Source organism: Protopterus annectens, chromosome 8.part0 (assembly GCF_019279795.1).
Source record: "Protopterus annectens isolate FY-2018-M chromosome 8.part0, PAN1.0, whole genome shotgun sequence".
Lineage (NCBI taxonomy): Eukaryota > Metazoa > Chordata > Ceratodontiformes > Protopteridae > Protopterus > Protopterus annectens.
The window spans coordinates 1,936,547,795-1,936,561,640 of record NC_056741.1 but is presented as its reverse complement, the minus strand read 5'-3'; the positions used below and the strand labels follow the sequence as shown (position 1 = coordinate 1,936,561,640).

Below are 13,846 nucleotides of genomic sequence, written 5' to 3'. Positions count from 1 at the left end.
GAACTCATTCCACCAGGGCCACAGCCACCTCTGCAGCCTTCCTCAGAGGAGTTCCTACCAAGGATATTTTGGAAGCAGCCACTTGGAGTTCTGTGCATACCTTCTCCAAGCACTACCACCTACCATTATACTCCAAATCTAGAGCAGGCTTTGCCATTGCAGTCTTGCAGGGCATTTTGGCTCCTCCTAGTTCCAACTTGTGCCTACCACCCCTTTCTTAGCTTTGGGATTCTGCCCATCTGTTATGACTGCATCTGTATGCACGATGAACATAGTACAGTTTTGTACCTACCATAAATGTAGATGTTCGAGTGCTAATACAGCTGCAGTCCAGGTTTCCCTCCCTCCTTCCCCTCTTGAGACAGGCATGTAGGCTAACACATCCTCATACAACCTGATTGGGGTTTTCATTTATGATATATTTGCTTGCAACTACTGTATTTTGATTATATAGCACTGCATTATCACACAATTTTATTATTGCCTTCCTTCTGGGGCAAGAAAAACTGAAGAAAATGGCGTCGGCTGGTTCCTTTATACCTCTGTCGCACTGACGTCAGGGAAGAAGCAACGACAACCGACGCCGGACCTAGACTTTGGAATTCGGCCGACCGAGGACCCGCCTGACGGCAGGAGAACTCATCTGTTATGACTGCAGCTGTATTAGCACTCGAACATCTACATTTATGGTAGGTACAAAACTGTACTTTCTTCGTGTTTCACTGTTGAAGTCATTACATTTGGGTAGTTTGCTGGCAAGTTGCCCTCAGTCGGTCTGAATTCCAAAGTCTTGGGTCCTGGGTCGGTTGCTGTCTTCTCTTCCATGACGTCAGGTTGTCAGGGGTATATAACGTGCAGCCGACACCATTTACTTCAGTCTTTCTTGCCACGCGGTGCCCGAAGCAGAAGCATTTCGCAAGTGCCGGTCGGCCGACTACTGAAATATTCGCGTTTGAGTTTGCGAACCGAAGTCTTCACTAAAGCTAAGTACCCCGTTGGGGAAACTTTTTTCTTGCTTTTTACCGAGGTCAGAAAAAGTTAATAATTGTATTACTTGTGGGAAGCAAATACCTCATAAGGATTTCCATCTACACTGTATTCCTTACCTAGGCCTTGATCACAATGTGCCTGGCTGTCGTTTTTGTGCTGGATTTAACCAATGCACTATTAAGCGTCTGTATATTTTTGCATCAAAGTATTTTGGAAACATTTAACTACCCAGAAATGTTGTCTGATAGCAATCCGACTACCGGAGTACATAAAAAATGCAAAGAAAAGGACAGAGAATGGCAGTCGAGATCCAAAACCGACGACAAAGCTTCTCCTAAGCCAGTTGCCGGTACTCGGTGAGGCGCCTTCGCAGCCCCTAATACCCACTACCTTCAGGTCGCAGGCCTCTACCGACACCCATGTGGAGTCCGGCATGCTGCAAGATACTCAAGGTATTGGACCGACGGATGTACCTCCCTTGGATGGGTCCAGAGCCGCTGAGCAGGCACCGGCTTCTGAGGGGTGTATTCAGACCTCAACATTTGTACATCAAACCGACGACAGCTGCAAAACCGAAGACAAAAGCAACTTCTAAACCTAAAAAAGCGATGCATGAGCCACGTGCACAGGCCTCTATGTCTAAAGAACAGATTATCAAAATGGCTGAAGACCTTATTACCTTAATTATCAAAATGGCTGAAGACCTTATTACCTTGATCTGGGGTACCCATCCCCCTCTAGATAAGATGCCTAGGCAAGACACTGATTATGAATCTTCAGATCAGGTTTCTGTTTCTTCTGATTCCTCTTCTGATCAGAAGTTATTTATACCTCCCTATGAGGATTCTGATGCTGAGGAGTCTATGCCATCTGCATCTCCTCCTGAGGATTATTCATTTGGAGAAACCTTGCATACTTTGAGGGAGCATTTTCATTGGGAGAGTCGAGACTTCTCAGAATCAAAAAAGAGGCTCAGGGATTTCCTCCTTCTCCCTCAGCACAAACCTTTAGCCATTCCCCCTGTTTTAGACATCATGGATTATGTGTTTTCGGAGTCCAGCTTGACCCCAGACTCCTTACCTCCAGCTCCCAGTAAGGCTGAGAGATATTAGAGTCCCCGACTCACATATATTTTTATTTAGAAATCCTGCTGCTGATCCTAAAACTATTTTACAGGGTCCAAAGGGAGTTAAGTCCTCAACAGCAAAAAACCCTTCCCCCTCTGACAAAGATTCTAGGACACTGGACAGATGGAGAAAAAGGTTTATCCATCTGCAACCTTGGCAATCGGGGCCTTAAATTGTCAGTTTCATATGCTTAAGTACCAACAACATGTTATGGGATTGCTGAAACAGAAAATGATGTTGATTTCAGAATGTGCAGAAAATAAGGAATTGCGGGAGTTATTGCATGCAGCTGAACAAGTTGGAAAGCATAATTTGGAATGTGGTTTTGATTCTTTAGAGGCCTCCTGCAGGGCCGCAGTTACTGGATCTGTGATTAGGAGGCATGCCTGATTAAAGGAGCAAAATTTGCCTGATCATGTTAAAGCTAAATTGCTAGATGCACCTTTACAGCATGATTCTCTGTTTAGTACTAAGGCAGAAGAGGTTTTAAAGAAAATGGAAGACAAAGCTAAGTCTATGCAAACTGTTTAAGATTTCTTACAAGTGCAGCCACCAAGATTCAGTAGACACTGGCCTACAAAAAATTAGTCCTTTCCTGTGTCAGGCAGAGCTCAAGGGGGCAAATCCAGACGCCCTAAGGGTTCCAGGTACCAGGCTCAAGACTCATACAGGACAAAGCAATGGGGTGCATCCACCTACAAATCTAGAGGAGATAAAGCACAAACCTACAGAAAGCAATCCCAATGACTTCCCTCTGCCTACACCAAGCACTTATCTTTTGGCAGCACCCATAGGGGGAAAATTAGCACTTTTTGCTCAAAATTGGCAGTTAATAACCCAGGACAAGTGGGTACTAAACATCGTATCACAGAGATACAGATTCCATATCCACATTCTGCCAGTAACAAATAGTTCGCCAGATCTGCCAAAAAATCAGTGGGCAGAGAGACAGAAACAGGTTACGACCCTCATGGTTATGGGGGCCATTCATATAGTACCAGAACAGGAAAAAGGACAAGGTTTTTACTCGACTGTTCCTGGTACCCAGAAAGGACAAGGCCTGGCGGCCAATACTGGATTTTATCGATTTTGAACACATACCTGGACATTCCAAAATTCAAAATGCTCACTTCTGCCCATGCTGGGCAAGAATGCTTAGCTGGTGACATTAGACCTAAAAGAGGCATGACTGCATGTCCCAATAAGACTTTAGTGCAGAAGATACCTCAGATTCAAGGCTGGCTTAATGCATTACCAATTCTCTGCACTGCCCTTTGGCTTCTCTACTGCGCCTAGTGTCTTTACAAAGTGCCTGGCACCAGTAATTGCATTTTGCAGACAAAGAAGTATACAGATGTATCCTTACTTGGACGACTGTCTCATTCAGGCAGAGAACAAGGACACTCTTCTACAATACCTGGCGTTTGTGAAAAGGCTTCTAACATGCCTAGGGTACACAATAAACAAAAAGAAATCACAACTGGTACCCTCTCAAAAGATAACATTCCTGGGTGCAAGCTTGAATATAACTGCCCAGATGACTTACCTCACGCCAGACAAGCAAAGGCAACTGACTGCTTACTTCAAACTGATGGCAACAAAAACCCAGTTATCTGCAAGACAAATTCTGCAGGCTCTGGGCTTCATGGCATCCTGCATCCTACTAATTCCATATGCAAGCCTGCATATAAGGTAACTTCAATGGTACCTAAATAGTTTATGGAGTCAGCATTCACACAGTCTGGAAACAATGATTCCTCTCTTTCCCTGCCTGCAGTAGGAGTTTCTATGGTGGGCAAAGGCCTGTCACCAAAACCTGGGACGCCCCTTCACTCTACCCCCTGCCAGCCAAACCTTAACAGACGCATCAGATTATGCCTGGGGGGCCCACATGGCAGGAAGATGCATTCAGGGCATATAGGTACCAAATCAAATCCATCTACATATCAACCAGAAAGAGATGCTAGCTGTTCAAAATGCCCTAACAGCCTTCAAGGACTTGCTTCTTCCAGGACAACTACTGATAAAGACTGACAACACCACAGTCATGTGGTATATAAACAAGCAAGGGGACACACACTGTTACCCCCTTTGCAGATTAGCCGTGGCACTGTGGGACACAGCTTTGACTTACCAAGTACATCTTCAGGCTCGATTCCTGCCAGGAAAACAAAACACTCTGGCAGACCATTTAAGCAGAAACCTTATGGATCCTCACGAGTGGAAACTAAATCCACCCGTCTTCAGCATGACAACAGAGAAATGGGGGAGCCCAGATGTAGACCTATTTGCCTCGCCTCAAAATTATCAACTGAAATGTTTCTGCACAAGGACTTATCCCAGACAAGCATGGAAAGTGGACACCCTATCCTTCAGTTGGAAAAACTATCAGTTTACGCCCTTCCTCCTCTTCTACTCAAGGTCTTCCTAAAAGTCAGACGAGAACCCAAAGATGATATTAATTGCCCCGGACTGGCCCCGCCAATACTGGTATCCAATCTTAAGGAACTTGTCTCAATACCCAGCTTGGAGCTTGCCACAAAAACTACAAATAGTGTCCCAGCAAACAATCTGATCCTACACAATCAACTGCAGACTCTGAACCTGGCAGCATGGCTAATCCTGTAATCATACAAACGACACCTCTCAGCAAAGCTGTGATGGATGTCATTTTGGAAGCCAGAAGGCCTAGTACTAGAAAATCTTACACTGACAAATGGAAGAGATTCTGTGCTTGGAATCAAGCACAAGGAACTGATACAGCAGAACCACATATTCCTCCGATATTACAATACTTAACTGAGATGCTTGACAAAGGCCTATCTTTCTCATCAATAAAAATCCATGCCTCTGCCATTTCGGCTCATTACAATACAGAGCCACCAATCTTTTCTCATCCTTTACTAAAGCAGTATCTTAGAGGAGCCACAAATGTAAGGCCTCCTAGAAGATCACCATTACCTGCATGGGACCTCAATTATGTGTTGGAAAAGCTCACCCTGCCTCCATTTGAACCAGCTGCTACCGCTGATATAAAGTTCTTATCATGGAAGACAGCTCTGCTACTAGCAATTACTTCAGCAAGAAGAGTTTCAGAGCTACAGGCCCTCATGGCTGTAGAGCCTTTTGTCATATTTTACCCAGACAGGGTGTCTCTGAGGACAAAGCCTACTTTTATGCCTAAGGTCGTTTCCAGTGTGGCTGTTAACCAAACAATTCATCTGCCAACCTTTTATCCAAATCCGCAGAACAAAGGGGAGAGAATTCTGCATTTCTTGGACGTACACAGACAGCTAAGATTCTACTTGAGCAGGACTAAAGCTCTAAGAAAAACTGAGCAATTACTAGTGTCATATGCTGCAGGATCAGAAGGAAAGGCTATTTCAAAGCAGACAATTTCAAAGTGGATAAGCCATTGCATCCGTTTCTGCTACTTACACCATGGCAAACCTGTGCCCAAGGGCATTGTCTCACTCCACCAGAGCTGCAGCTACTTCAGCAGCCTTTCTCAGAGGAGTACCAACCAAGGACATTCTAGAGGCTGCTACTTGGAGTTCTGTTCACACCTTTACAAAGCATTACCATTTGCCTCTCTATTCTATGTCCAGGGCAGGCTTTGCCACTGCAGTGCTGCAGGGCCTTACAGCCTCACCTAATGCTGTTTATCTCCAGCCTCCCAACCATAGCTTTGGGATTCTATCCAAATGTAATGACTGCAACAGTGAAACATGAAGAACATGGTACAGTTGTGTACACTTACCATAAATGTAGCTGTTCGAGTGTATTCACTGTTGCAATCCAGGTTACCTTCCCGTTACCTTCCCGTCATCCCCTGTCATTCTACAGTTTATCTTTCCTTCTCTATCTTCTACAGCCTATGTGGTGTATTTGCTTGTAGATGAAGGTAAATTTTATATTGATGCATATATTATGTGTATGTGTGTGTGTGTGTGTATATATATATATATATATATATATATCTACCTTTTTGGGGGCACCTGACATCGGGAGCAAGAAAAACTAAAGAAAATGGCGTTGGCTGCATGTTTTATACCCCTGACGTCATGGAAGAGAAGACAGCAACCAACGCAGGACCCAAGACTTTGGAATTCAGGCCCACTGAGGGCAACCTGACAGCAGATTACCCAAATGTAATGACTGCAACAGTGATTACACTCGAACATCTACATTTGTGGTAAGTGTACACAACTGTACTTTATACATCCCCCTGTATGGGTCACAAAACCCACAAAGTCTATTTAACCAACTGAAAACAATCCACATTTTACCGAACACACTGGTTATGGGGAATTTCAGTTATCCCACCATTAACTGGGAAAAATTTGCTAGCCCAAAAGTTCCATGACTTTGTGAATTCCAATGCCCTGGAGCAAATTCTTCATACTCCGAAAAGATGAACAGTCTATATCTGGTTCTCACCAACATGTTGAAAAGTTGCCCTGCTGCAGCTGTTGGACCCTCATTAGTTAAAACTGACCACAAATCCGTCGCCTTCAAACTGACACTAACACCAGAATCCACGAAGGGTAAAATTAGACTAAGAAACTTCACCAGGGCAAACACTACCCTCCTAGGTGACTGTATAAATGCATTCCAAGCCCCACCCCAAGCTGAAAGTAGTAACTATGCTGAAGCTTACACTAAAGCCCTGTACTGTCACTTGCATATGTGTATAAACTTGGCTGTACCAGGTAGAGCCCTGACTAAAATCAAGCTGCTGTGGTGGTCTTCAAGCATCAATAAATGCAAAAAGCTGCTGTCCAGGAAAACAAAGGCAAGGACCAAACAGCAGAAAAGCACCCTCCTCAGCCTTAACAGGCAAATAAGACAACTTGTCAAATCCACCAGGAGCTCCTTTGAGACACTCCTAGCAAGTACTGCCTAAGATAACCACAAGGCCTTTTACAGCTACGTACATTACCTAAAGGGTAAGACCCAAGCATGTGCAAAATTGGTGGCCGATGGTGTCACACACACCAACCCCACAGAGATAGCAAACCTGCTAGTGGATAGGTTTGGCGAATATTTCACTCCCTTATCCCTTCCTAACTTACAACAAACTTTTCCCCAAATTCCCCACTCCCCACCCCCATCTTACATATCTGAAGGAGCAGGTCCTCAAATCCCTGTCCAAGGCAAAGAACATGGCATCTATGGGACCAGACGACATCCCAGGCAGTCTTCTAAACAGGCTAAAACATGAGCTAATATCACCACTAAGTACCCTTTTCAATCATAGCCTAAACACAGGCTTTGTTCCTGCAAAATAGTAAACCGGTACAGTTATTCCCCTCTACAAAGTGGCCTAGCAAAAGACCCATAAGCCTAACCAGCCTTATCTGTAAAGCTATGGAACGTATCATTATGGATCTCAGTAATGAAGGCATAGGTGACCTCCAAACCCTGGTTCCTACCCAATTCAGTTTCAAGAAGAGCAGATTCTGCTTGTTAAATCTGGTGGATTTCTTTGAAAGTGTGACCATGGCCATTAATGAGGGCATGCACAGAGTATACCTCGACTTCGCAAAGGCATTTGACACAATCCCCGCATTCAGGCATTACCGATAAACATAGCAAACTGAATGTAACCCCCTTCTTTGTAAGCTGGATTGCCAACTGGCTCACAAACAAGACATACTATCAAAGTGGGTGACTCCACATCAACCAGCAGACCTGTTACCAGCAGAGTGTCACAGGGGTCAGTGCTGGGTCCCCTACTGTTTGATGTATACTTCTCAGAAGTTTAGGTCAAAACTAAAGGGTTGTGACTGACCAGGTTTGTAGAGTACTGCAAACTAGGTGTAATCACTGAATCCCCAAATGATGTCAGTGTACTCCAGGAGGGTCTCACACAGACCAGCGACTGGTGTATTAGTCACAGTCTCAAACTGAATGCATAGAAATGCATAATCATTCCCTTTGGCACAAATAGCATCCCTTCGCACTCAAATCAGCAGTACCGTAACCACCCATGAAATGTAAAGGGACTTTGGATCATAGGTTGACCGCGACCTTAACTTCAGCCACCACATGTCTACCATTGTAAAGAAAGGTTTCCACTTAGATCAGTTAATAAGTAAAGGCATTGCCTCGAGAGCAAAAAAGGTTATAACCCCCTATAACTCAGCACTTATCTGGCCCATAATTGAGTATAACACCCCATTCAGTATGTACCATACTAAGCACTTGCAGCAATTAGAGAGACCTTAGAGGTTTCTTACAAAGAAGGTCAAGGGCCTCCAGCATGTGGCTTACATGGACCTACTAAAGGCTCTGTCACTATACTCATTTTGTATAGATTTCTTAGGGGAGACTTATGCCTTGCCTACAGAGCAAACCTAATGAACTTACTGCATATCTGTAAATCATTATGGGTCTAGGCTACCTGTTCCAGGGTCTTAAGTATGGCCTGTGACTTAAATAGGACTTGCTGGCGGTAACAGATTTATCTCCCAGCGACTGCCACATCTTTGGAACAGGCTACCAATTTATGTGAAGCAGAGCACCTCTGTGACACTGTACAGGCTACCATTTTATGTGAAACAGAGCACCTCTATGACACTGTTCAAGAGGAACCTGGACTAGTAGATGGGGCACCGTAAATTCTTAGCAGAGATACCACTCACAATCCTCCTGGACATTGGCAGTCCTCACTAAATGCACTCTTTGGTAGTGACTAGTACTTCTACTGTATTGCATTTGGTTGAAACGGCTAGGCTTAAAATGACTTTCATTTCGATACCATAGTAATCTCCTATGATCCTATGACACACACAAGCTTGTTGTGCATTACAAGTTCAATTTTGGTGTCTTCGGAAGCAATGGTAGAGATGTTTGTGGTTAGACTGTTTAGGAGTAAACGGAGTAAGTTTTGTCGTCTTGGGATTTAATAGTGATTGAGAATTACAGATCCATGTTTCAGTGGAGTTGAAGGATTCCTGTATTTGGGTTTGAATTTGTAGGTTTTAGGCAATGCAGTAGAAGGCACATACTGAATAATGGTTGATTTACTTCCAGCATGTAGGTCATTCTTGAGAACCTTGAATAGCAAGGGACTAAATACAGATCTTTGAGGCACCCCTGTATACACCGAGAAGTGGAAAGATGTCATTTTCCCATTTCACAGCTTGAAGTCTATAACTGAGGTAGCGATTGAAAGGTGAGGGATGAGTGCTGAAGTCCTACGGAGGAGAGCTTCAAAAACATTTTTGATGAGAGTGTGTGTCAAAAGTTTTTGACAAGTCAAGAAAAAGTGCTGCTACTAAGTTCCTGCATTCCTGTTAACTGTTGGTGGTAGCAAAGCTGAGAAGAGTTGCTTTTCTGCTTTGGTACTGCTAGAACTGTATTGTGTTGGGCTTAGTAAGTTGGTTTTCATAACAAATTTAAGTAGCTGGATTGATCACAGTTTTCTAAGACTGAGATGGGGCGTGCGCAGAAGAGTTACTGACCTGAAATTGGAGGTCTATGTAGAGGAGCCACTTTTGGTTAAGGGTAGGGTAGGGTATAAGATTTTTTTTCCATGTTTTAGGGACTTTGCTTTCTGTGATGGAGTGGTTTATTAAGATGGAAGTTGGGTAAACTAGGGTGTCTACTGCAGGTTTAATATACTCTGCAGGAAGATTGTATGTGGCAGTTGTTTGATTTTAGTTTGAGAAGGTATTTCATGGTGTTGCGGATGTGTTAAAAAACAAATCTGTTTGATTACTTTTTTACTCTGGAGGAGCTAGGGTATTACAGGTGGTAAAGTTGTGTAAAAGGGAAGTTACTATGTCGTTACTATGTCATTTAAAATGTGTATTGAATGGTTGATAGTGCTGCTGTTCATTTAGTGGAAGGAGTTGGTTGGGTGGTATGGCCGGGCTGTACAAGCTTGTTGATGGGGGACAAAGACAGTTTGGAGTTGTTTTGCTTAGTGTATTGGAAGTTTACTTTGCATCTTTTTTGTCAAGTTTAGACATGTTTGTGATTTGTATATTGTTTTTCAGGCTGGGGTGAGCTTTTCTTCCCATTTTATCCCAAGCTCTGTCTTTCTTTCATTATTTTGTTTGTTCTAGTTAATTAGGGGTGCAAGGTTTACTTTAACTCATTTGTTTCTTAGTGGGGAATGTTTGTTTACAATGAAGAGAAACGTATCATTAAAGTATGGAACAGTATCAAAGGGAGAATATAAAACCAGTTCTAGTTGGTGTATTTTAAGCTGGCTGGGAAGGCACTGTGTGGAAAGATGCGAGTTTACATACAAGATTATAATAGCTGTTGAGTTTCACAGGGGAGTTTAGCCATCTAATTGTAAAAGTAGTTAGTTGGTCCCTTAGTTATGAGAGGGAACCAGAAGTGATAGTATTGTTTGGGGAATTTGTGAGTATCTTGTCAATGGTGCATCATTTATTACTGACTTTATTGTGTCTAGTAGGATGGAGATGAGCTGAGTGAATCCAAGTAAGCTGATTATGTTATTGTTGGACCGGTTAATAATTTGCCAATCTATGTTGAAGTTGCCTAGTGTTAGTGTCTCTGATATTTTCTGAAGTCCATGAGAGGATTTCCTCTGGTAGTGTCTATGCTGTTACCTGGTGAAATGTAGATTGCAGTGATGCATATGGCCATGTAGTTAAGTTTAAGTGATGTAAGAATCTAGGCAGATGTTCATCGTGTTTCACTGTTACAGTCATTACACTTGGGTTATCCTGCTGGCAGGCTACCCGCAGTTAGCCTGAATTCCAAAGTCTTGGTCCGGCGGCGGTTGCTGTCACCTCTTCCCGGACGTCAGTGCGCCAGGGGTAAAAAAGATGCAGCTGACGCCATTTTCTTCAGTCTTTCTTGCCGCGCGGTGCCCGAAGCAAAAGCAGTTCGCAATCGCCTGTCGGCCGACTCCTGAGATTTTCTAAATTGAATTTCAGATCCGAAGTCTTCTATAAAGCTAAGTACCCCATTGGTGAAACCTTTTTCTTGCTTCAGACCGATGTCAGAAAAAGTTAACAATTGTATTTCTTCTGGGAAGCAAATACCTCATAAGGATTTTCACTCTTACTGTATTCCTTGCCTAGGCCCTGACCACGACGTTGCTAGTTGTCTGTTTTGTGCTAGATTTAACCGACGCACTATTAAGCGTCGGTACGATTTTGCTTTTCATTACTTTGGCCGAAGGTTTAACTACATAATGCCGTCGGAACATCCGACGACCGGAGTTCATAAAAAGCGCAAGGAAAAAGAAAGACAGGCATCCGATGTCCAAAACCAACGATGAAGCCGAGTTCATAAAAAGCGCAAGGAAAAAGAAAGACAGGCATCCGATGTCCAAAACCAACGATGAAGCCTCTTCTAGGCCAGTCGCCAGTTCGCCGGTTCTCAGGCGCTTTCGCAGCCCCTGACACCCGATACCTCAGAGTCACGGCCCGCCTCCGACTCCCACGTGGAGACAGCTAGGCCTCTGGATACTCAAGGTATTGGGCCTTCGGAAACTAATCCCTCAGATGGGTCTGGAGCCGCTGAGCAGGCTTCGGCTTCTGAGGGAGTTTTCAGACCTACACAGCTTTAAATCAAGCCACCTTCAGCATCAAAGACAAGACTAAAACAGTTTTAAAGACAAGAAAACAAGTACAGCATTCTCCAGGGCAGACTTCCATGCCTAAGAAACAGATGTTCAAAATGGCCGAAGACCTAATTACTTTGATCAGGGGCTGCCATCCCCCTCCTGATAAGAGGCCTAGGCAAAACACTGAATATGATTCCTCTGATCAGGTTTCCATTTCCTCTGACTCCTCTTCAGAACAGGGAATACTCTATTCCTCCCTATGAGGATTCTGATGCTGAAGAATCTATTCCTTCAACTTCTCCTCATGAGGATTATTCATTTGGGGAAACCTTGCATACCATGAGGGAGCATTTCCATTGGGAGAACCAAGATTATTCAGATTCTAAGAAAAGGCTCAGAGACTTTCTTTTACTACCTCAGCACAGACCTCTTGCTATTCCTCCTGTTCTAGACATTGTAGATGATGTTTTTTTTAGAGTCCGGCCTGTCTCCTGACTCTTCACCTCCTGCACCTGTTAAACCAGACAGATACTACAGGGTTCCAGATTCTCATAAATTTCTATATAAAAACCCTGCTGCTGACCCAGAAACTATTTCACAGGGTCCAAAAGGGGTCAAAGCTGCTACTGCTAAAAACCCTGTCCCCTCAGATAGAGATTCTAGGGCACTGGACAGATGGGGGAAAAAAGTTTACACTTCTGCTACCAAGGTTGTAAGGGCTTTAAATTGTCAGTTTCATATGCTTAAATATCAGCAATATTTAATGTCTCTGTTAAAACAGAAAATGTTGACAAATTCTGAATGTGCTGAGAACAAGGAATTGCAGGATTTATTGCATGCAGCTGAACAAGTGGGAAAACATACTTTGCAATGTGGTTATGATTCACTGGAGGCCTCTTGCAGGGCCGCTGTAACAGGCTCGGTCATTAGAAGGCATGCTTGGTTAAAAGAACAGACTCTGCCTGATCATGTTAAAGCAAAATTATTGGATGCTCCATTACAGCATGATACTTTGGTGTTAAGGCAGAAGAGGTGTTGAAGAAAATTGAGGATAAAGCTAAATCTATGCAGACAGTGAAGGATTTCTTACAGGTGCAGCCACCCAGATTTAGCAGGAATTGGCCTTCTAATAATTGGCCATTTCCCGTGTCAGACAGGCCACAAAGAGATAGATACAGATGCCCCAGAGGCAGACAACAGCCCCAGGGCTCATACAGGCCCAAACAGTGGGGTGCTTCTACCTCTAAAAGCGGAGAAGACAAATCACGGCCATATAGGAAACAGTCCCAATGACTTCCCTCTGCCAATGCCAAGCATTTATCTTTTGACAGCACCCTTAGGGGGGAAGCTAGCACTTTTTACACAAAATTGGCACATAATTACCCAGGACAAATGGGTCTTAAATATAGTCTCTCAGGGCTACAGTTTCCACTTTCACACCCTTCCAAAGGCAAAAGGTATGCCAGACCTGTCTCACAATCAGTGGGCAGAAGCACAAAACCAAGTTTCATCCATCATGGACATGAGGGCTATTCAGCCAGTGCCACAACAAGAGCAGGGACAAGGATTTTACTCAAGACTTTTCTTAGTACCAAGAAAGGACAAAGCATGGAGACCGATTCTGGACCTGTCTATTCTAAACACTTTTCTGGACTTTCCGAAATTCAGAATGTTGACTCTACAGCAGCTTCTGCCCATACTGGGCAAAAAGGCTTGGCTTGTAACATTGGACCTCAAAGAGGCATACCTGCATGTCCCAATCAGACAATCTTGCAGACGATACCTCAGATTCATAGCTGGCTGAAAGCACTACTAATTCTCTTCACTGCCCTTTGGCTTATCTACTGCGCCCAGGGTCTTCACAAAATGCCTGGCACCAGTAATTGCATTTTGCAGACAGAGGAATTCAAATATATCCCTACTTGGACAACTGCCTTATTCAAGCAGAGATCAGAATTTCTACTAAAGCATCTGGCGTTTGTAAAAAGATTACTAATTTGCCTAGGGTACACAGTAAACGAAAATAAATCAAAATTAGTACCCTCTCAAGAGATAATATTCCTGGGTGCAAGCTTAAATACAATTGCCCAGATGGCTTATCTCATGCCAGACAAAGGCATCTGACTTCTTACTTCGAAAACATGGCAACAAAGACCCAGTTATCTGCAAGAAA

General features: G+C 43.6%; 1 protein-coding gene across 4 annotated transcripts in view; it reads left to right on the top strand.

Moving 5' to 3' along the window:
* Positions 1 to 13,846, top strand: part of CTCF (CCCTC-binding factor) — a 2,058,695-nt gene that overhangs the window by 1,817,586 nt on the left and 227,263 nt on the right. The gene's annotated exons all lie outside the window — the stretch shown is intronic.